Source organism: Heterocephalus glaber, unplaced genomic scaffold (genome assembly GCF_053883595.1).
Source record: "Heterocephalus glaber isolate CG9 unplaced genomic scaffold, H.glaber_assembly_v1.0 deba00000676, whole genome shotgun sequence".
Lineage (NCBI taxonomy): Eukaryota > Metazoa > Chordata > Mammalia > Rodentia > Bathyergidae > Heterocephalus > Heterocephalus glaber.
In genome coordinates this window covers 23,595,484-23,620,523 of record NW_028258156.1, presented here as the reverse complement: position 1 = coordinate 23,620,523, position 25,040 = coordinate 23,595,484, and the positions used below count along the sequence as shown (strand labels likewise).

The 25,040-nt window shown below is 38.5% G+C and overlaps 1 protein-coding gene and 1 pseudogene across 22 annotated transcripts in view; both read right to left on the bottom strand.

Moving 5' to 3' along the window:
* The window catches only part of Srpk2 (SRSF protein kinase 2), a 235,226-nt gene that overhangs the window by 168,866 nt on the left and 41,320 nt on the right, over positions 1-25,040 (bottom strand). For 3 of the 21 annotated variants that reach the window (XM_021253945.2, XM_021253946.2, XM_087206525.1), the window contains exon 3: positions 14,640-14,709. The exons of the other annotated variants lie outside the window; for them this stretch is intronic. The gene's annotated coding sequence lies outside the window, so the exon portion shown is untranslated. The remainder of the gene's footprint in view (positions 1-14,639; positions 14,710-25,040) is intronic. 21 annotated transcript variants of the gene reach the window in all.
* LOC147829296 (small ribosomal subunit protein eS24 pseudogene) overlaps positions 14,729-25,040 on the bottom strand; it is a 50,857-nt pseudogene continuing 40,545 nt past the window's right edge. Inside the window, exon 1 of the transcript XR_015449296.1 lies at positions 14,729-25,040. This exon is cut by the window's right edge and continues 40,545 nt beyond it. The product of XR_015449296.1 is annotated as a small ribosomal subunit protein eS24 pseudogene (transcript).

Genomic DNA, 25,040 nt, shown 5'->3' with positions numbered 1-25,040 from the left:
TGACCCCAGCCCTGAATCCTTGCTACTTTTTTTTTTTTTTGGTACCGGGGATTGAACTCGGGACCTTGTGCTTGCGAGGCAGGCGCCGGAACCACTGAGCTAAATCCCCCGCCCATCCTTGCTACTTTTATAAACTTTGGAAAAGATGCTGAAACTTGTTAGCTCTTGGTTTTACAATTTTTAATTTTGAGGGTTTGATCCTATAAATGCTGTATTCATTCTATCTATATAACTACAAGGGTCTATACTTTCATGTTTTATTCTGATAACATCTTTACTGTCTTATTTTGTTAAAGTCTACCCAAAAAAATCTGGATCTAAAAGAACACAATATATCTACTTCTAGCTATGAAGATTCGTATATTTTTATTACCTTAAAAAGAAATCTTGGGCCCGGGATTTAGCTCAGTGGTTCCACCGCCTGCCCCGCAAGCGCAAGGACCCGAGTTCGATTCCCCGATACCAAAAGAAAAAAAAAGAAATCTTAAGAAATCAGATATATTAACCTTTTCTTGTGTTTTACACAGGCACAGAAGACATAACATGGTCCCTTCGTACAAGAAGCATAATCTACTTTTTACAATCTTTCCAGGAATGCAGGACACCAAACTAGGATGAACAGACTGCATATTTATCACCCAATCCTTCATATAAATATTCCTTTCCAACCAATTGTGGTGGTACACACCTATAATCCCAGCACACAGGACACTGAGGCAGGATGATGATGAGTTTGAGGTTGGCCAGGGTGACAAGTGAGTTTAAGACATGCCTGGATTTGAGGTAGCAAAACAAAAAAAATTTTTTTCTCAAAATAAAAATTAAAAATGTCTCAAAATAAAAATTTTTTTTTCTTTCCACTGAGCTTTCAAGAGGCTGTGTGTGACAGAATTCAATGTGGCTGCTGCTATTAGGAGCTTGGGTCAGAACTCCTAAATCCTTATCAACAAGCAGTGATGGGCCACAAAAATCACTTGGTAAAAATCAGTCCTCTTTCCCCTACACCTAATACTTCCTGGAGCTCTCTGTTTGCTCTAGAGCTAGCCCAGAACAAAGGGAATCTTAAAACTATCTACAAACACAGAAGGAGAAAGTGTATGTCTGGAAGAATCTTTATACAGCATGTGGGAAGAGTTGGAGGCTACTAGATCTGAAGTGATGATCTAAGTGATCTATGTGGTCACTATAAGAAGAATAAAGAGGCAAAGTACAAAACCTTTTAAGTAAGGATGATGAGGTAATGCTGTGAACATGAGTTAGTTCTGGCACATAATCCCACCCCATTTCCTAGCCTTAATAGCAGAATTTCGATTTATATTTGGGGATCCACTGCTCTCTAATGCTCACAATTCCAATGAATATGACACCAACCTGGACTAGTTACGCAACCTAGGCCTGGAGTCTGAAAGAATCTCCTTATCATATTCCTCGGGGAATGAATTCAGCAGCAAGTGACCTTAACTAGTCCAGGCTTAATAAATCCTAAAATACAATGCAAACAATATACAGGGCTAAAATATTTCCAAAATTAAAATGATCACTTCAAGTCAGAAGCAGATGACATTTCAATCATAAATGAAACATATTTAACACTCTACACAATGTAAGAACACAAATTAAAGACTTTTCTATAATAAACTTTTAAGTATGACTTTTATAGCTATACATCTTTTTTTTTTTTAAAGAAAGGGTCTCGTTGTGTAGTGCAGGCTGGCCTCGAACTTATGGTAATCCTCCTGCCTCAGCCTCCCGAGTGCTGGGGTTACAGGAGTGTGCCACGACACCAGGCTAGCTACACATTTTCTATGATGACTAGTTATAAACAAGTGGTTCAACAAAACATAAATACAACAATATATTAAATCTGATTTTTTGTCTAATTTATGAGAAAAAGAAATAGCCACAAGAGGAAAGTACGGCAACATTTTCATGTACAACAACTATTTTCAAGGCCAAAACAAGATTAGTTAAGATGAATATAAGTATAAGCTTTATACTGGTGCAAAATTAAAAGTAGTCATGCAAAATAAAGAATCAACATTTAATTTTGTGTGTCATTTATTCTACACATGAGATGTAAGGTAAACCTATTTGGTTTTCATACTCCTGCAAGAAAATTTAAGGTATGGCTGATACCCATGACAGTACCATTATGTACTAACACAAACTGTCAGAAAATTAGAATTTGAATGTTAATGTCTTAGTACCTTCCATTAAGCCTATTTTCCTCATTTTATAAAATATTGTGAAATAATTTGATTCACAAAATTAAATGATTACACAGGAAAAATAGAAGACAAGAATTGTTCCAAACATTTTCACTGAGTGATAAAGAACAGTTAGAACCTATTTTCCATTTTGAATCTTTCATAAACAGCTGAAAATAACCTTGAGAAAATTAGTATATAATAAAAATTTAAAATATGACCAGAAAAAATGAAATTTGCAATGGGAAACTTTGCTATAGTCCAAACCTAATAAGCCATCCTTATCAAAATCACAAATGAAGACAATGTTAACTAGTTCATTTGATCTTAATAGCACTGCTACTGTGGCAGCATCCCACAAAGATCGAGAGTCAAATGGATCCATTGTTGAAGTCTGCTGGATGTAACAAACAGTTAACTGTGGCACAGAAACTGATTTCATTTGGCTCATATTCCATGAGTCAAAAAACAATACACCAAAAGCTCTAACAACTCGGACTGCCTATCCAGGTTATTTACCAGACTTGGTACCCAATGACTTGTGTCTGAGTCCAAAAATTGATTCTAACATCAGAGGATAAAGATTTATTATGACCAGTGAACATAATCAAATCCTAAAGGTGTAACAAGACCTTGAGGTACAATGACAGCATTGTTGCAGTAAATACAGGACAGCAATACTTGGAAGCCAAATTCATTTGAACTTGAGACTGTAACTATATTTATAAATAAGTCTCACTTAGACCATAAAATACTAAAGAGGAGTAGTATCACCTTAAATTTTTTTTGGAACAAAGTAGCACATGTGTGTATGCATACTAAAGACAGATTCCCTGCCCAAACACTTGGCCTGAGTTTTTCTTAATTCTTCATTCCTCCTTATATAATACACTAAGCCTTTAGTAAGATTACCAATGGCAAGAAAAACTGACAAACAAAACAAAACAAAATATCTGGCCCATTTTTCTTTGAGTAGTGTCAATAAAGAAATCCAGAGACTTCTGATATATGGATAATCCATCCTGAGCACTGCAGGGCCACCCTGGCCCACAGTTTACTAATTGCTACATGCTCCTATAAAGTCCTTCCTTGCTAAAAGAAAAGACTGAAAACTTTCCTAGACTGCAGATAAGTTAGAAAGTATATGGTTTAAAACCAAAGCACTATGTAACTAAAGATCCCTGACCTAACTGAAAGACATTAACTATTGCTAGAATCTAGATTCTAGAAGCATCTAGAATGGTGATAATAAATATTACCCAAGGGGTCAGGGATTTAGTTCAGTGGTTCCAGCATCTGCCTCGCAAGCACAAGGTCCCGAGTTCAATACCTGGTACCATAAATAAATAAATAAATAAATATTACCCAAAATTTTTCAGGCCAAGTTCATATTTTCACAGATTTCCACGTACTCTAGGATTTCTAAAACCCTGCATGAAGAACATATAGTATGTTTACTAACCAAAAACTTGTTGCCTATTAGCTTAAGACAGCAGTATACAAAAGATCATGCAAAGGAATTACTATTTCAGATTATTCTAGAGAAGTAACTTTTCTTTAAAAGCATCTGCCAGACAAATCTATGTTCTCTCCCTCATTCCTTTGTTATTTCAACTCTTTTGAATAATCTGAGGGAAATTCAGTGCTGTATTACCCAACAGGAAGATGCAGCACATTATAGTGGTCCATAAGAAAAATCTCTTCCTCTGCCCTGTTTATCAGTGGCTGTGACCCCGGGATCAAACTGGTAACAGATGAACAGAAAAAAACCCAGAATGTATTCATTTATAAAACACACACACACAAAATGAAGTAATAAATAACTCAAAGAAGTAGTTAGAATTTGAGCTTGTGTGTGCACTTTGGGGGACAGAACCCAGGACTTCGCAAATGGGACTTATATACTATCTTAGGAAAAAGTAATTAAATATGATGAAAAAGTTAAACAAAGGAAAGGCTTTAGGAGAGAGGTAAACTGTGGGAAGGTAACTAGGAAATGTATGGTAAATAAGGGCTGTTTCCTAAGGAACATCTTTACACATGAAAAGTTGTAAGTCCTGGGCCAGGGATTTAGCTCAGTGGTTCTGCTGCCTGCCTTGCAAGTGAAAGGTCCTGAGTTCGATCTCCAGTACTAAAAAAAGAAAAAAAAGAAGAAGAAAAGTTGTAAGTCCTGCTTTGTTTGTTTGTTTGTTTGTTTTTCTTGAGATTGGGTTTCACTATATAGTTCAGGCTGGCCTGGGACTATATAACCCAGGCTGGCCTTGAACTCAAAGTAATCCTTCTGCCTCTGGTCCTGAGTGCTGAGATTTCAGGTATGTGCCACCATCCCGGGCTGTAAGTCCTCCTTTTAAACAAAAGGGAGAAGTGCTTTCCACTCAAAACCAACTAATGTCCTACACTGAAGTGGCATATTTTCAGACATATTCTGATTCCTTTCAACATACCTAGGGAACCAAGAAAAAGGAGGATGAAAAAATTAGGAGGAGCTGGAGGAAAGGAGAATGCTTCTGTTTTTTTAAAAAAAATATTGTTATCTAATGTGCTTTCAAGCCATGAGTAAGCACAAGCATTCTACTGCACTTTGTATTAGTTTGCATTTTGGTCTTGTCATTTTTTACTGCAAAGAGAGAAAAGAGGCACTATGATCTTTTCAAGACTTTGGGCCTTTAATGGACTTAATTAGGCCCCAGAGGGTCTTCGATCTCTATGCTCTAACTCTGTACCTTTAAATATATTTACAAAAACTACCATAAATAAATAGCTTTGAATATTAATGAAAATCATAATGATGAATTATTATGGCAAAGGACATTTCACTAAAACCAAACTGTTTAAGAAGAAATTCTACCCTCCGGTACCGGGAATTGAACTCAGGACCTCGTGCTTGCGAGGCAGGCAGAAATTTTTAAATTTAAGAGATCATAGCACAATCATCTTTTGGCAAACACTTTTCAACCTGGCAAACAACATTTTCTTGAAATCTCAAGAAAGAAAGAGGTGAGGAGCTCTCTACCCCTGCAGTAGCAGAATGTACCCTGCCTGAACAAAGAAAAAGTCATGAAGAAAAACATGCTGGCCAACTTCTGCCTTCTCCTTGGCAAGATGCCACCTTCAGTCGGAGAAGCATTTAACCAAAACACTCATTTACAAACATCTTCATTTGCGGTCCATTTTATAGAAAATAACTTTTTAAGAAGAAAATCTCATAAGTTCTCATAATTACAACTATCACAGCAGCATTTATTTAAAAGAAAATAGTACCAAGAAGGGGGAGATGTGGCTAAATATTAAAGACATATCTGAACACAAGCTTACAACTTGACTATGGAAATAGAGACCCACACTTATGGTAAGGCATCATATCACTATGTCACCCTAATTTTAAAAAGGAAACAAGCTTTTTCCTCTTACTTTACAACTCTGTTTAGTGAGGAAAGAGACTGCATATCAGGCAGATGGAGCTAAATGTGGCCTGAAAACACAAAGGCAATTCAAAAGGAGAATTTAATGTAAGGGCCAGACTTTTTAATGTGAAAGAGATAATCAACTAATAACTTGGAGGGATACTTAACTATGATCTTCCCCAAGGAGGAGGAGGGTGTGACTAATCAAGTAATTAATATTTAGTACTATTTTAGTAGAGTGCTACTACTGAAAAATTTAAAGTACAAAATCATTCCATCTGCTGCGGTAGATACACTGAAGCTTTTCCTAAAGCAAGAAGGCCTTACTGTTTAAAAAAAGAATTCTATTATCTTTTAACTTAATCTGATAAATCAGCAGCCTGGGATTCAAATGAACAAACAGTGGTGGCAGGTGGATGTTTGTCAATGGAAATACAATGTTCTTTCATTCGCTATGATTTCCAAGGACTATTTAAATCTTACTTTTAATATTTATACCATATTCAGAAAAAGACACCTTGCTCAACCTGTTATGTAAGACATTAGTACAGCCATGAAATGTTCTATACATTATCAAATACATACTTTCTATATTGAATGTACATTATACAGTTCATTCATATATGTACATAAAATTTTAAAAATAAAGGGAATTGACTGCTTTGTTAATGAGGAAAAAAAAAATCCTTGAGAAAAAAATACCAAAGATACAGCTCTACAAATAGCAGTGTCCTGCAAATGTTTAAAAAAAAAAAAATCAGTAAATAGAATTAATACAGAATCCAAATAAATGTATATTCAAAGTGACTGTATGTATGGTTAAAACTGTATTTTCCCTTCTTTCTACATTTTTGAATTTCCTACACTTGAATATGTATATATTTTATAGTCAGAAATAATATATTTTTATAATTATCATCACAATTTAATAATAAAGTGGGATGAACTGTGATGATTAAGTCTGGGCTCTGAAGACTCCCTGTATTTGAATGGTAGCTCCTAAAATTCAAATGACTCACTATCCCTAATCCTAGATCCCACCATCTACAAAACACAGTTAAGAGTACCTGCACTTCATGAAGACAGTGGTGAGGAGGACAAAGTCATACACAAGAAAGTGTCCTCCAAAGTACTTGGCAAAGGGCCAGGGATTTAGCTCAGTGGTTCCACTGTCTGCCTTGCAAGCACAAGGTCCCAAGTTCGATCCCTGGTACCAAAAACAAAGTACTTGGCAAAGCAGAGGAACCTAATAAATATTAGCAGCTAGCTTTACTAATAAGTTGTGGGCTTATTCAAACAGGTCACCAAGTTAGATTGGGGATAGAGTTTTGCTTGCTCCACCTGGAAGTCATAATAGTTCATGACAGTGTTTTCATGGAAAATTAATAGTGGGCCAATTCAAAAGAAGAAAAACCATGCTGGAACAAAACCCTGTCCCCTCTCTTACTGACAGCCACTGTGAATCAGACTGAAATGGCACCTGAACATTTCTTTTGCTCTCTTTTCTCTCACTTCACCTTGCAAGCACTCATAGGATTGTGCTCTCTGAGCACCCTAAAAAAGCCCATTCTTGGGCAGACTAGGTGTTTTTATGTGCAGATCACACCATTGGTATGTGTAAGAATGGAAAAGGCGAACACATTAGAACTCCTATCTGGGACAGCCAACAGGAGAAGGAGGATCCTGTAAGGAATGGTAAACATGCAGAGCATGTGTTGATTTTCATTTAATCGTACAAACATTAACTAACATAACCTTCATCCTGAGGACTGTCTAGTTACAACTAATACTACTTCTGACTGCTAAGACCACTTTTGTGTTTCCTAAAAGTACTGTCGACTAAGCTTTTAATGTATGGAGAAGACAAAAGAGTAACAACCTGAGTTTCTCATTGTTCAACTACAAGGCTGTTTTCCTAGAGGGAGCCAAGAGATGATCTTACTCTTTCCTCCAGTCAATCTGCAAAGTAGCTTACTGAGAGCAATAATGGGATCAGTTGTTTGTTTCAGAAATTTGACTCTTGGTTGGGCACAGCCAGAATATTCCCAGTATTCTTATGGCACTCATTTTTATCTCAAAGGGAGTTTCATATTTAAGTACTCAGATGATTAAAACTTTATGGAAAATAAAAACAAGTAGAATTCTTCTTTCCTGATTCATTCACCCTGGCTGGAGCTGTCATCATTTCTTTCTCCCTAAGCCCTGGAACCCCTGGCCCGGGTGTCTCATACTTTTCTAATCCTGACCCACACTGCTGCAGAGTCAAACTTGTTTCTTTCTTGTTTTTTGAGGCAGGATTTCGCTATGTAGTTCAGGCTATCCTTCAACTCACTATGTAGCCCAGGCTGTCCTTGAATTTGAGACAATCCTCCTGCCTCAGCCTCCCGAGGGCTAGGATTACAGGCATGTGCCACCATTCCCAGCCAAGAGTCAAATTTCTGAAACAAACAACTAATCCCATTATTTCCCTGCTTAACACACTTCAGTGCTACCCAATTTCCTATAGCCACAGCTCTGCTCTGGTGGGCTTGTGATCAGTCCCTTGCAAAAATAAAGAAGTTATGGACCATACCTCCCCCCAAAAAAGTGCATACAAATTTTGCATAGAGTTGCAACAAGAACATAATTTATTCAATGCTCTTAAAATTCCAAATGTAACAGGCTGAGTATAGTGGCACACGCCCGCAATCTCAGCACTTGGGAAGCTGAGGCAGGAGTACTGCCAGGAGTTCAAAGCCAGCCTGGGCTACACAGTGAGTTCAAAGCCATCCTGAACTGCATAGCGAGACTCTCAAAAAAACATAAACAAATAAATAAATTTCTAAACATAGTAACAAGGGGCTGGGGATTTAGCTCAGTGGTTCCGGCGCCTGCCTTGCAAGCACAAGGTCCCAAGTTTGATCGCCAGTGCCAAAAATAAATAAATAAAATAAACATAGTAACAAAACTCCATTTTCAACTTCATAAAGACTTATAAGAATTTAGGCAAGTCTGTAGAAATTTGCTGAAAGTAGGAACAGCTTATTTTAATCAAAACTCCATACAGTAAAATAAAGACTATATATTGAATCCTTTTTAAAAAGAATTCTAGGAATGTCAAAATGATACTTTCCCAGTAACTATTCATTTTAGGCGACCCTGTCATTAGGCTATCCTAGGTCAGTTATCCTACTTCCAAGTCCTTGGAGATTCAATCAATTCATCAAGACTTTGAGTATGTTCTAGATTCATGTGTGTGAAAGTTTAAGGTTTTATCCTTAATCAGCCTCACAGAAAGCTAGAACTGAAGAAATACAAATCTCATATTCCACCCAAACATCAAACCACCACATTTTTGTAGCCAAGCAGGCCACTGTTCTCTAGATTAGGAACAAAACCCCAAGTGTCTCAAGAGAACAAAGGGTAAAGTAGGGCCACTGGTAGGAGGGTGGGGCTATGGGAAAAGGTCTAAAAGGCCTAGTGGACAGCTTTCAGGAACGCATGCTCCCACAAGGAGGGCAAATCATCTCATTTTCTTTTTTAGCTTATGGGGACTTTTATGTGAAATATCCCTGTTTTAAAGCCCTGCCAGCCACATGACTACCTCTGCAGGTGTGAGCCAGCCTTCATCCATCAGTCTGCACCCTGTGACAGGACAGATCTTATTTATCCAATTCAGCAACTCTGAACCACACACTCTGCTAGCTATGAGGACAAACAATGAAGAAGTCTCAAGTCTATGTCCTCAGGGGCTCATAAGCCAGTGGAAGAGAAAAACATACAGACACAATGCTAGCCACACTGTTCAATGACAGAGCTGGTAGAGGCCAGTGCGAATGAGGGGTCAGGGAAATCTTCCCCCGAGGATGAAATGTGAGAAGAGCCCCAGTAGGACTGAACCAAACAAAAAAGCAACGGGAAAAGGCAGAGGGCCAAGCTATAGCAGTGAGAACGTATAACACAGAGCTGCAAAATTTGGGAGGGAAGCCTGGAAAATGTCCTGCCATAGTATGATGGGGAGCGGAACAGGTGGCTGGACTGAAATTCCAGGCAGAAAGGTAAACTCAAGACAGATACAAGTAGCACAGAAAACCATGACACTGGATCAGGCATCAGTGTGGAAAGAGCAGCAAATATGGAAAATGCATTCAGAACTGTAATATTTAAGTGAAACTTTCTCTTAACTAAAATGTTGTGCAAAAAATATAAAAAATAGTCACATACAGAACAGAAAATTTTCTATCACACTTTATCCTATACTATTTCTATACATTTCTTTTAACCCTAGCTAGTGAGGTTTTTTTCTTCCCTAATCTTAAATGTACTTATTTTTTCCTCGATCCTAATTTTATCTATTTAGATTTCTTCACTATGGTGTATCTAATACAAGCCTCCTCAAACCTTCTTTAGTAGAATAACATGGAGCACAAAAACAAAGTGATGTGTTAGTTTAAAAAGCCAAACCAGCCAGGTGGCGCATACTTGTAATCCCAGTACTCAGAAGGCTGAGACAGGAAGATTGCTGTGAGTTCAAAGGCAGCCTAGGCTACACAGTGAGTTCACAACCACATCTGTAATTCCAGAACCTTGGAGGTTGAAGCAGGAGGATTGCAAGTTCAAGTTTGGGCAATTTAGTGTCTTGGCAAGACCCTGTCTCTCCCTTCTCTCTCACGGGCCCTGGGATTCTACCCTGACAGACTGTACAGCTGCTCTGTTTTTCTTTCTTTTACTGTCACATACTTACCTCAGTGCTACTCTTTATGCTCTGTTGTCACTTTACAACAATTCTCAGCCTTTTACCCCACGCTCCCAAGCAGGGCTCTGAGCAATGGAACTTGTGCCTTAACCAAGGCAACACAGGTACAATATCTACCTGTAAAATGACTTCTATGACTGCTCCTGTTCAGGAGTTGCTCTGGTACTGACAACTTTTATCAACTCTGATTTTAGAAGAGGGGCAAAAAACCTCAAGCAAGCAGAAGAAAATACTCTAAAGACAAAAGAGGAGAAGACAAACCATGATAAGAAATGATACCAAATTACCAAACAGAACCAAAAGCCTCAAAATTAGAGGCCACACTGTTCAGACAGGCAAGCCAGAAGGAAGAGAACTCTAATAAATACAAAAGGCCTGTTAGGGAAGTAGAGTCAAAAAGCTCAAAAGAGCCGGGTATGGAGCCGCACACCTGTAATCCCAGCACTGAAGCTGAGGCAGGAGGACTGTCACAAGTTCAAGGCCAGCCTGAACTCACTGTGAGACCTCTCAAAAACAAACAGGGCCGGGGATTTAGCTCAGTGGTTCCGTAGCTTGTCTTGAAAGAGCAAGGTCCCGAGTTCGATCCCCAGTATCAAAAAAAAAAACAAAACTATGTAACATTTGATACATGCTAAAGAATCTGTATAACATATATCTGTAAGTAAAACAGCATACAAAGCAAACACCTGTGGAGACCTAGAAGTAACACTAAAATATCAAACCCTAATCACAGTCAATTATTTTTTCTTCTTTAGTATTCTTTTGTAATTTTCTGGAGTGAACATCTACTACTTTTATAACTGAAAAAATAGCACAGCACACACAATTAGCTAAACTAACTAAAAGGATTTAATAACATTAACTCTGCTAAAAAATAGCTTCAAATCTTGGACAACTCATTTAAGTTCTCTAGACCTCTTTTTCACAGATGAAATTCAAAAGGTCAACTAGACCAATGCTTTCAAACTGAGAGATATGCATGTGAAGTGTTTTAGTGTGGGACCTGACACAAAGTGACCACTGAATACTACATGCTAACGCTGCCTACTGCTGCCAACCAAGGCTCGATGCACTGGCAAACAGAATTCACCACACAAACAGGCAGAATTCTGGGGCCAACTCTCATTTCAACTCTTCTGCTTTCATGTTTCAAATATTGCACTCCTAGATACAATTTCAACTAAAGAAATGGCTTCACTTTCAAAGTTTCAAATCATTTGACTGGATAATCCCTAAAGCCCCTTGGAATATAATGTCATTCTAAGTACTACACACCTGTATCCTCATCCCTTTGTCAAGTCTAGAAATACTCTGCATTAAGGGTGTGAGTGCTGCCTGCCCTAAGTAACCTGGATAAAATATAAGGGATAGAAAGGGCTGTGGTTGTCCCTTGTTGCTTTCTACCTTCGGCTCACCACAAACTGCTTCTCTTCTGTGATGCCTGTCTGCACCCAGGCTTGGAGCCAGCTGACTATGGACTGAAACCTCTACAAACTGTGAGCTTATTAAATAAACCTTTCCTCCTTTAACTTTGGGTGTCCGGTATTTTGTCTCAGAAATGAGAAAAGTAACTAAGACACTCTTGATGAACACATCAATAATGAAAATCAAGGTAAACCATAGTTGGCATGATTCTAACACACTGTATAAAAAAATGTTTAATTCTTGTGAGAAACTGCGGCCCTCTCTTTTCTATCAAAGGATATAAACAGGAGCGCCTTTTAAACTCTAGTCCACCCTAGGCGGCCCCTCCCAAACACAATGAAATTATGGGAAACCTGCTCAGTTCAAGTTCTGGAAACATAGCTATAGTTCAAGATAGCTTATCAACAGCCAAGGACCTTGTGTTCCCCACATGCTCTCCATTCAACAACCCTGCCCAGCAACTCCTCAGACCCAGCCTTCACATTCCTTAAACTAGCCAATCAGGATAGACTGTGAACCCTCAACTCAGCCAATGGGAAAAGAGGTCAGCTGCTTCCTGTGCTGGAGCTTAAAACCCTGCTTCCCTGCAGCCTGGCACACCTACTACCTCATGCTTGCGCCCTTCGGCCAAAGTAAAATGGCTTGTCGAGAATTCTTGATGTCCAAGTGCTTAATATTATGTGCACCAACAAATTGTGTTTGGGTGCTTATTTCCAACATTCTGAAAGTCTGTCATAGTTTCCTTCCATTTTCTCTAATTGCTGGGCATGGTGGTGCACAACTGTAATTCTACTACTCTGAGAGGCTGAGTCAGGAGTATCACAAGTTTGAGCCCAGCCTGAGCAACTAGGAAGACTCTGTCTCAAAATTTTAAAAAATAGGGGCCGGGGATTTAGCTCAGTGGTTCCACTGCCTGCCTCACAAGCGCAAGGTCCTGACTTCAATCCCTGGTACCAAAAAAATTCCTTAAATATAAAAGGCTCTGGATATAGCTCAGTACAAAGACCCTGGGTTACTCAGTACTACCTTCCCTCCCAAATCTGCTGGTTTAGACTTTTTAGACAAAGCAGAAAGGTGTACTTAAAGAAAAGACTTATCTGGGTAATTTTAGTTTAGTTTAGTTTTATTTTTGGTACGGGGAATCGAACTCAGGACCTTTCACTTGCGAGGCAGGTGCCAGAACCACTGAGCTAAATCCCCATCCTTTATCTGTGTAATTTTAAAAAGCATGACTTTTTCTGTAAGCCCAGCTAGCTACTCAGAAGGCTAAGGCAAGGGGTTTGCAAATTCAAGCCCACCCTGGGTAAATTAGCAAGGGGGGGGGGGGCAGTGAGGATGCTGCTCAACACAAAAGCCATAGAGTCAAACCCAAGCACCAAAAGAATAATCTTTTCCTGATTTTTGGCTTTGACACTATTTTATCACAAACCTTATTTCCATTTTATAAAAGAAATCAAAGAGAAAATAAATGATTACTTGTTTCTATGACTATCTTTCTGGTCAAGAATTCCCACCATCCTTAAAAAGGTTAAGGACAAGGTAAGGAACAAACTGCTACAAATACAGGATATACAAGAACAGAGCAGGAGTGTTCTCACTTGGACCAGCCTCTTCTCACCCCATGGTCAGTTACATCCCTTCGGCTTAGGAAGGGCTCATGGCCTTGATGTCACCAAGAGTCTAGCTCTTGCCCACTAGCTACTCTTTACTAGTTTAATAACCTCTAGTCAGGAAGCTATTTAATACCTCAGCAATTTTTTCCTCATTTGCAGGTAACAGAGTTTACCACTTAAGGGGCTTAAAAGAGAATGAATAAAATAATGTCAAAACATTATTTCCTCTTCTTCTCCTTTATAACTGAAAACTAGGCTTTCAGTTTAATGCTATTTTTGTTTCCCTGGGGATGAGAAAAAGCTGCCACATAGCAACTTCCCAGTAGGACTGTCCACTCCTCCCAGCAGTTTATATATGTTGCAGAAACCCCCAGAGAGCCACAAGATCAAAACTATTTTCTTAACAATTCAAGAAATTATTTGACTTGATCTTCCTGCCTCAGCCTCTACAATGCTAGGATTAAAAATGTGCTCTACCACACCCAGCAACTAACCTTATTTTTATTTACCCTTCAGTTGTCAATATACTAACAGAATTCTCCTTTAACTTAACTTTTTTTCTTTTTTTAGATATGCTTCCCACCACTTTCTTTGTGAATGTGAGTAAAGTTCTAACTGCAGAAAACAGAATTCAGGCACACTATAAATGCATGCAATGCGTGGGTTCAACGACGCTGTCCTTCGATCCATTCCACTAGACCCTAGGAATAATCTTGGTACAACACACCAGGGAAGTACTGGTATTTCACATATCCAGCTTTTAACTCTGTATTCAAAAGAATGCCACTCAGTGGTACACTTTAAGGTGGTTAAAGCTGGGCATGGTGGTGCATGCCTGTGATCCCAGCCCTTGGAAGGCTGAGGAAGGAGGAATCACTGTGAGTTCAAGGGCAGCCTGAACTACATACTGAGACCCTGTCTCAAAAAAATAAAAAAATAAATAAAAACCAATGAGTGTTGGCAAAGAAGGAATGTACACTGGTGGTTAGACTATAAAATGGTGTGGGTGCTATGGAGAATAGTGATTTCCCAAAAAAAAAACAAAACAAAATTGCATTATGAACTAGGAATTCCATCCCTAGGTATATACATAAAAGAATTGAAAACTGTTAAATACATGCACATACATGTATTTAAGTAGCAATGCAACAACCAAAGAGTGGAACCAACCTAAGTGTCTACCAACAGATGAACAAATTGTGATATGGAACATTATTCAACCAACCATAAAATAGAATAAAATACTGATACATACTGCAAGGATGAACTTTGGTATATGTACTGCTGAAGCAAGCACTGCAAGGATGAACTTTGGAAACATCAAGCTAAATGAAAGAACCGAGATACAAAAAGTCATTTATTATACTCTTCTATCAGCACAAAATATCCAAAATAAGACAAAATGCAGATTGGTGGTTCCCAGGGTATAGTGGCAGGAGAGCTACGGAGCCACTGCTTATCTATAGTTTCCTTTTAGAGTGACAAAATGTTTCAAAACTAGATACAATACACAATAAGGCCAATGTAGTAATTACCACTGAACTGTTTTCACAGTAAAAAGGTTAATTTCATGTTAAATGAACTTAAACTTTTTTTAAGTTTGTACAGATGTCTCATTTGGTAGGAAATGCTCTCAACCAGCTCAATGGTCCTCTCTCAACTCCTAGTCTCCTTGGCTCACAGCCTGGATGCAGCTGGAAAGAAAACACGGGCCAAAATGTTCTATAAAAAGAAACAGTGCACATTCACATAAACACTACAATTACATGACAGAAGGGGAAAATGCTACAGAAAGGAATATATGAAAATTCCTTGACAAAGTCAAAACCCAATGAAGGGGAAGCCTTCTATGAACCCAAGCAATGATAAATATTCAAGTCTGCATCAACACTACCAATATTATATAAAATGCCAAGCAGCAAAACATGGCCTCTCAAATTTTGAACTACAAAGCAGAACCAGGGAAATGTCTCTAAAACACCTACCTATTTTTCATATTTGAGACACTGCAGGCAGTCTACTACTTTTTCAAGGGCTGATTCTTAATGCAAATAAAATTACAATACTGGCACTATTCACAACGTGGAAAACAATGTCTTTCTTCTCAGTGACTTACTATGTCCTTTATTCAGCACCAAAGTGTACAGATGCTACATACTAACACAGAACATAGAGAAGTATTTGTCTTTTAGGAGTATTTTTAAGAAGAAAATCAAAATGATACATTAATTTCCAAGAAGTTTGAGATACATTTTTTTTTTGGTACCAGGCATCAAACTCCGGACCTTGTACTTGTGAAGGAGGCGGTGGAACCACTAAATCCCCAGCCCTTGAGATACTACATCTTTAAAACTACAGGAACAACTTGGGGACATTATTCATTATCTTTCAGTGGCCCTAAGCAAATGTGGCAAAAAAACTTCACTTAGGAAAGTCTTTTTCAAGATACGAAATGCCAACTCAATTATGTTCAACATAATTAAAAATAATAATAATTTAGAAGGATCCTGACTACCAAAAGCACTTTCACCAGATCCTTCATAACCGAAAAACTAGCAAATTAATGTGCAATATGGAAAGAAAACTCTGGGTCAAAAATGTTCTATAAAAAGAAATAAAATGTACAAAACTAGCACAACCACTGAATAGGAAAGAATGCTAATAACATTCATAGAGTACGTGCATCAGGCAACATGCTTGGAATTTTTGCATCTGTTACCATTTAACACCTAATAATCCTACTACCCCTATTGTTGTTTTGTTGTTGTTGTTGTTGTTGCTGTTTGGTACCAGGGAGTGAACTCAGGATCTTGCTCTTGCAAGGCAGGCGTGGTGCCACTGAGCTAAATCCCCGGCCCTCTATTATCCCTATTGTAAAACCCACCATGTCACTGAAGAAGGTACACTAACAAGTCCACAGAAGCCACTGATCATTAACAGTCTCCAAGATGCAATTCCATTCAAGTCTAAATCCTAACCATAGTCTGACAAAAGGGGCAGCATCAATATCTTTACACATACTAACTTGATATTCCAGTGATCCTGGTCTACATCCAAGTTAATGATGGAGACATTTAACAAAATAGAATCAAAGAAAAAGTATCTTGCCTCCTCACTAAAGAATTCCTTTGACATTAGTTATTAGTTCATTAATGTTTTTGGAGAACAGGTGTTAAATACACAGATATGCAATTAAATAATTGCATAACCACATTCCTCCAGCTCACTTTCTTTTTCCTTCTATCTTTGTAGTACTGGGGATTGAACCCAGGGCCTTCTCACTAAGATACATCCCCAACTTTGTTTTTGACAGGGTCTTGTAAAATTCCTCGGGCTGGTCTCCAATTTGCCATCCTCCCACCTCAGCCTCTCAGAATGCTGGGATTACAATCATGTGCTACCACACCCAACTTCCTTCAGCTCTTTAAGCAAGGTATACAAGAGACCATCCCATGATGTGATGAAGTCAAGACCCACCATCACTTATGCAGTCTGCAGAATCCCTCTGGAAAGATTCTATGCTATGCTGTCCACCTCAGTCAATCAAGAGACAAAAGTGTCAAGACAGAAATAAAATTCATATGCCCTCTCCGTGGGGAACTAAGATTAGAAGCCAGGGATCGAACTTGGGTCCTTGCACTTGCGCAGCAGGTGGCGAAACCACTGAGCTAAATCCCCGGCCCCAGTTCAGGCTATTCTTGTGCACACTATGTGGGCCAGACTGGACTCGAACTCCCAGCAATCTTCTTGCCTCAGCCTCCCAAGTGCTGTGTTTCAGATGTGCACCACCACACCTGGCAACAAATCCTATTTTTTTAAAAATTAATTGGTGGTATTATTTAATAACATCATTTTCCTATAGTCCTTCAAGCCATAAAAAGCCAAGAGGTCAACTTCTCCCTTACCTCATAATCAATAAATACAGTCAGCTCTACCTTAAAAACAAGTCCTCAATCTAACTACCGCCTCCACTAAGGTGACCTGGCCAAGCCACCACCACAACCACCAGCTAGACTATTGCAATAAGCCTCCTCTCCGTCCTCCAAGCTTTCACTGTTGCCACTCTATGATCTGGCACCCAGAGAGCAACCACAGCAAATTTTTTTTCCAAAACTCTGAAGCAATTAAATTGCCGAAAAGTACAGTACAAAGAATGTCTTCATGGTGCTTTGAAGCACATGACCCTCTTCATTACTTGCAGTACTTCTGAGCAGGGCTGTGGTAAGTTTCCTTCCTCCACTCACAGGAGTCCAGAGACTTGCGCCACATTACAGAGCCAGTGATCACCAAGATCAGGGCTGGAATTTGGGCCTTCTCAATACAATTACGAGGGCAAGCCCTTGCTATGAACACCACTTACTCATCACACACCTAAGCTCTAACATACTTTTCTTTCAACATACAGAATTATTGGTACATTGCTGGAATGTTTCAAAAGAACAGCCAGAGGTGCAGAAATACTGTGATTTTCAAACCTACTTACAAATTTCTGTCTCATTGAGAGCATAATGCATTCACTGACTATAATGACAGTTCTGGTTTGGCAAAGACCTCAAGTTATAAGCAAGAACTCTGATAAAAGATATTTTAACATCATATTCCATGAGTCAGCAAGCTATAGTCTGACAAATGATTTGCTGTTTACTTTTTATTATTTTTTTTGTGGTGCTGGAGATTAATCCAGGGCCTCGTGCACACTAGGCAAGTACAGTACTCTAGCACTGAGCTACACCTCTAGACCCTTTCATATTTTTAAATTATTAGGGGATGGGGAGATTAAAGAACATTTCATGACATTATATCATAACAGGATCTCAATATGTAGTCCAGGCTGGCCTCAAACTTGCAATCTTCCTGCCTTAGCCTCCCTACAGCAGGCATGTGACATCATGCCTGGCTGCCATCTGGAAATTACAATTCAAAGTTCAATGCCATAAATAAAATAAAGGTTGAATGGAAGACAGTCACACTAATTCATTTATTTACTGTCAATAGCTGCTATGAAATCAGAGGCCAACAGTACCAATAGAGATCACATAGCTGTTAGAGCCCAAAACATTTACTCTCTGGTTCTTTTACAGAAAGTTTGCCAACCACTTGCAATGATGTCTTGGTTTTGCATGCCTTTCCAACATCCTGACCTCAAACAATCATTCATTACCCCCCTTACTCTATGCCACGTGTAAGTAGGTGAGTTTTCCTCTGGTATCAATACTTCTTCATCACTTAGCATCCTGTTTTGAGATGCATAATTGCCTATTATACATTAGAGTCCCCAGGCAGACTACAAGATGCTGGAAAGTGAGGCCCATATCACCTTATTACTGTAATCCACTTGCCCAGCAATGCCCATTTATACTAGGTGCCTAATACTTGCTAAATAAAAAGGGCAGAAGGTACTTAATCCAGATGAAATTATCTAAACAACTCTCAAATCTACAAGTTTCTTTAGAAGATATTAAAAATACAAATTATCAGGCAAAAGGAAACATACAAATGATTTTATCGCTCATGATGGTGAACCTTTTAGAGACTGAATGCCCAAACTGCAACCCAAAACCCATTTATATATCACAAACTGCCAACACTGCAATTAAACCTGAATACTGAGGTTTTAGTTTAGAAAAAACAACTCATACATTAAAAGAAAAACACACTAACAGAGCTTTCAAAGATATAAACAGACTGCTACTGAAAACTTTAAATTTTTCAAAATAAATGCTGGGTTAATTTGAAATAGGAAAAGGTCCAAGAGTTTGGGGGTGGCGAGAGGGGAAGGGGAAAGGGAAGAAGGGAAAGGAAAAATTATGAGAAAGAAAAAAAAACGGAATCAAAGTCTGTGTAAATAGGGAAGGGTGGAGGGGGTGAAGGGTGCACAGGTAATGGGGGAAAAAATAAGAACTAAGATACATCATGTACAGGTACAAACACCCAATGATAAATGTAAATGTATTTTATACCTAAAATGTACCAATAAATATATAAATAAATAGATAAGGAAATAAGGAAATAAATAAATAAATAATAAATGCTGGGAGAAAAAAGAACTCTGCCCATCCTAACAATTAAAACTGTGACACATTAGGCCAGGTGTGATGGCACAAGCCTGTAATCCCAACTGCCTGGGACACTGAGGCAGAAGGATAGTGCAGGTTATAGCCCAGCCTGGGCAACTTAACAAGGCTCTGCATCAAAAATAAAAAGAGCTCAAGATGTAGCTCAGCACACTCTCGATTCAATTCTCAGTACAAGCAAAGTGGGGAAAAGAAAAAAAAAAGCAACACATTAATGGTTCAGGCAGGCTTTCAGAAACTAGACTGAAAATAAACCAATGAGGAAACAAGCACAAAAAAGCTCAAAAGTAGGGGCCAGGGATTTAGCTCAGTAGCACCATGCCTGCCTCACAAGTGCAAGAAGGTCCTGAGTTCGATCCCCAATACCAAAAAACACTCAAAAGCTTCATACGCAAAAGATTCTCTTACAAAGAAGAAACAAACAGATATCAAAAACTCTTAAGAGGTAGGCTTCCTCAAACTTATTTATCTTCACAGGAGAACCAAAATCAAAAGTGATGGCACCATTCTATATTCACTCATTCAGCAACTACTTGTTATACAGACCACATGTAAGCCAGTGTTCTAACACTAAGGGAGATAGACATCAAAGAACTGCCCTCTAATTGAAAATCTAATAACCTATATTAACCAGGAAAAAAAAATGAATCAAATATAGCCTACGGATCATCTACCCGAATGCTACTATCACTTGCAGAACTTTTACAAATTCTAAAGCCAGCCAGGCATTGTGGCACATGTCTGTAATCCCCACACTCAGGAGCTTGAGGCAGAAGGACCACCACAAGTTGAAGGCCACCATAGTGAGTTCAAGTCCAGCTTGAACTACATAGCAAGATCCTGTCTCAAAAACAAAAAACAAAAATCCCAAAGCCTAGGCACATTGTGAACCCAGACCAAAAAAACCCAAAAAACCAAAAATTGCCAGTCTGATTCTTTGTAATCACTAGACAATAAATCACCTGAATCACTCAGTTTTGAAATAAAACAACAAACCAATTATCCAACTATCCAAAACCAATCAAACTTTAAAATGAACTATGCCTGGGGCCAGGGATTTATCTCAGTGGTTGCGCCACCTGCCTCAAAAGCTCAAGAACCAGAGTTTGATTCCCGGTACCAAAAAAAAAAAAAAGAACTATGGCTGTCATACAAGAAAATCTATGTCAACTTTTCAAATTAAAAAGCATGTATTAGGACCATAAGCACACAATGCTTATTTTAAAAATCAAAGTATCTTATTTTTTATTTTAACTATTTTTCTTAAAAATAAAATTAGCTATTGATTTGTTGCCACCTACTGGTTAAATTCATATTTGAATTATTTCATGTCAAATAATCACTACTCAACAGAAAACAGACAAAAAAATCTTAGTGATGCTCTCTGCTTCTTTATAATGCTCTACTGAAATACTCTGATAAATTCCCTCTGGACAAGTTTTTAAAGTCACAAATCAAAAGTTAATGGCATCTTGACCTAACAACATCCTCACAAAATTTCCATTAGCACATTGAGACTGTTTTAATATACCATAATAATCTGTAAGAAATATAAAATGCTGGGCCAGGGATTTAGCTCAGTGGCACTGCGCCTGCCTCACAAGCACAAGGTCCTGAGTTCGATCCCCAGTACCAGAAAATAAAATAAAATGCTTAACGAAAATATTTCAGACATTACTTCTTGCCTGTGTACCTCAAATGTTTGTATGTGCCAGTTTTTCAGAATACTGAAGTTATAGAAGAACTTGGGATAGTACAATCTTTCACAGTTAATTAGGATCATGATCCCAAAAAAGTTTGTTACAACCTGTATCTTTTACTCTATAGCAGTCCTCCTCCTCCGCTCCCTCCCTTTTTTCACATATGGCTTGTTGAAGAAAAAAATCTGTTATCCGGGCCAGGGATTTAACTCAGTGGTTCCACTGCTTGCCTCGCAAGCGCAAGGTCCCACGTTTGATCCTCGGTACCAAAAAAAAAAAATGATGTTTGGGCCGGGGATTTAGCTCAGTGGTTCCATCGCTTGCCTTGCAAGCACAAGAACCCAAGTTCGATCCCTGGTTCCAAAAAAAAAAAAACCTGTTATCCTATTGCACTACTTGAAGAGCCACTCTTTGGCCAGCATGGTGATGCCTGCTTATCATCCTAGCACTGTAGGAGGCATGAGGATAGCAAGTTCTAGCCCAGCCTGGGCAACCTTGGGAAATCCTGTCTTAACATTTAAAGAATTGGAGAACAGTTCAGTGCAAAAGTCCAGAATTTTATCCACAAATCCATAGTGGGGGGAGAAGGGGCACACAAGACCACATCCTTTTAGTAACCCTGACTTAAAAAGTGTAACAAATATAACATGTGTACCTATACTTTGCCCAAAGTCACTGTAAACATCTGAAAATATGGGCTGGGTTTTAGATGACATCAGGTAATGTTAATTTTCTTAGATGTGATAATGTATTGTAACTGTGTTAAGAAAATGTTCAAAGCTTTTAGTGACTGCTATAAACTGAACTGTATTATTCCAAAATTGATAGCTCAAATGCCCAAATCCCAATTAGTAACTGGAGGTGGGCCCTTTTAGGAATAATTAGGTTTAGGTAAGATCAAGATACCTCAAGGATCAGATCACATATAAAAAGACACTGGAAGCTTGCACTCTCACTCTTCCACATGTGGAAAGACAAAGAGAAGGTGTCTTTCTGCAAGGCACAAAGAGAGACCTCACCAGAACTTAATCTTCTTGGGTCCCTGGTCTTGGTCTTCCAGCCTCTAGAAGCATGAAACAGAAATGTCTATCTTTTAAACTATTTTGTTAAGGAAGCCCAAGCAGACAAAAACAGTGATGTAAAAGGAAGCAGAAGCAAAAATACTGTATCAGAGATCTGCTTTAAAACATCTGTGCATGGGTCAGGGATTCAGGGGCACCGAGACTGCCTCGAGAGGTTCTGAGTTCAATCCCTGGTACCCCCCCCCAAAAAATCTGTGAGCTGGGGATTTAGCTCAGTGGTTTCGCTGCCTGCCACACAAGCGCAAGGACCCGAGTTTGATCCCCGATACAAAAAAAAAAAAAAAATCTGTGCAAAATGGGGGTGGAGGGATAGATATAAGAAACAGCAGGGCCAGGGATTTAGCTCAGTGGTTTCACTGCCTGCTGCACAAGCACAAGGTCCCAAGTTCGATCCCCATTACCAAAAAAAACACAAACAAACAAAGAAACAGCAAAATCTTTACGATTGTTGATCAGGTGACAGATTCACTTGGGGACTTCATGTTATCAGCTCCGCTTCTTAGTCTGAAGCTTTTTCACAATTAAAAAAAAACCTACTGGTATCTAACAGAGGTCAAAACACAATACTGTATTTTTGTCTTTGTGTAGACTCTTCAAAAAGTGAACTTGGAAATAAAATAAAATAAAAAAATAAAAAGTGAACTTGGCATTTTAGATCTAATTCAAGTAGTCACAGAAACATAAGATAAATGTTTTTAAACTATTTGTGAATTTCACTTAACTTTCCATGTAGAGAAGGTTCACAATATTCTTGTGGAAATAAGTGTTGGGGAATGGTATTGGGGACCAGCATCAATTAAATTATTACACCAACTAGACTAGAGAAATCTGAGGATGGCTTGATAGGAGCTGCAGCCTGTACTGTATCCACTGTGAAGAATATAAATCTGCCTCAGATCTCAAGAAATATTAAGACTGGTGACGTCAATATAAAAGGACCAAACTTGCCCTCTCAGGTAGAAATCCAGGTGAAAAGTCATTTTAAATTTACCATGCAGTTGTGACCAAAAGGAGGAAGAGAACCTTAACTTTTGCTCTTGGATGTAAGCCAACACACTGTATAGAAGTTATGTAAAACCAGTATGGAAGCTCAATGTTGTTTTTCTTGCTCCATGATTTTAAAGAAATTGAGTAGTACCAATTTAATTTTTTTTTTTTCGGGGGCAGCAGGTAGGGGTGAGACAGGGTCTTGCTATGTAGTTCAGGTTGGCCTTGACCTCACTATGTCGCCCAAACTGGCCTGGAACTCAAGGTGTTCTTCCTGCCTCAGCCTCACAAGTGCTGGGATTACAGGTGTGTGCCACCACACACAGCTTTTTTCCTTTTCTAAATTACATTCCTTTGCCCATTCTAGACCATGGCTCCAGGTACTGACTATTTCAGTATTCTGAAAATAAGATATTTATGTACAACCCAAATGCTGGTGTTTTGTATGGATCATAAAGTACAGTATTCCTTGGGCCAGGGATGTAGCTCAGTGGCACCGCATCTGCCTCGCAAGCTCAAGGTCATGAGTTCGATCCCCGGTACCAAAAAAAAATTATATAAGGTTAAAAAGTGAGTTGAAACGATCATCTTGAAATTGTTGTAAGATTTTTTTTTACACACTGTAGAAGTATCTAAATACACTTAAGAGTATCAAGTTAAAAGCCTTAAAGGCTGGTGCTCTAATTAAGTAACTTGTCCAAGTCACTAATCAGATTTAAATTTCCCCAACTACTGGGCTAGGGTGTAGCTCATTTGACGGCCCACTGCCAACCTCTTAAAACACTGCGTTCAATGCCCAGCATCTCATTGCCACCACTAGCCCTGCCACAGTCAAAAAAGAAAATCCTCAATTACCAAACAGAAATTTAGTTTCTGGATCCTGTTTTAAACAGGGTGATTTTCATTTTACATATCCAATAGGTTACTGGTGGTGAAATATTTTAATTATTAAGTTTGTTCCTATAGTTTGCAGCTTTTTAAATTCTTATTGGTTATAGTTTTCAAATTAGTCTTTTAGATTTTTCAAGTAGACAATATCATCTGAAAATAAGTTTTGCTGGGGTTTTATTGTTTTTTTTTTAAAGATAGGGTCTCACTGTGTAGTAGTCCAGGCTGGCCTTGAACTCGAGGTGATTCTCCTATCTCTGCCCCTGAGTGCTGGGATTACAGGCTTGTGCAACCACACCTGACTGCTGCTTTTTTTTTTTTTTTTTTTTTTTTTGGTACCAGGGATCAAACTCCAGACCTTGCGCTTTCGAGGCAGGCGACGGAACCACTGAGCTAAATCCCCGGCCCCTGACTGCTGCTTTTTAATTTGTATGTTTGTTTGGTATAGTTTGCTTGTTATCTTACTGTACTAACATTTCTATATAATGCTACACAACAATGAAGAGTCAACTCAACTTGTTCCTGATTTTAATAGGAATAGTAATATTAATCAATCATAACTATAAAAAATTTTAAGGAAGGGTATTTTGTTTTTCCAATGGTGCTTAGAACTAAACCTTCAAGCAGGCTAAGTATTGGCTCTACCATCATGTTACACCTTAGCCTCAAAATGGGGCCTTTCTACTCCTATTTTACAGAGTTTTCAACAGAGATATTCAAACTTGCTTCTCTGATCCATTCTTGTATTAATTATTCATGGAAGTCCTATCCTAACGCAAAGACTAATAAAACCTAATTTCACATCTTTTATGTAACTCTGTAACTACTGTAACACATCATGAAGTTCTGTGCCTAAAATACATGTCTTCAGAAACTTGAGAACAGGTATTTAAGTCCATTCCTCTTTGAATGAAAGACTTCATAC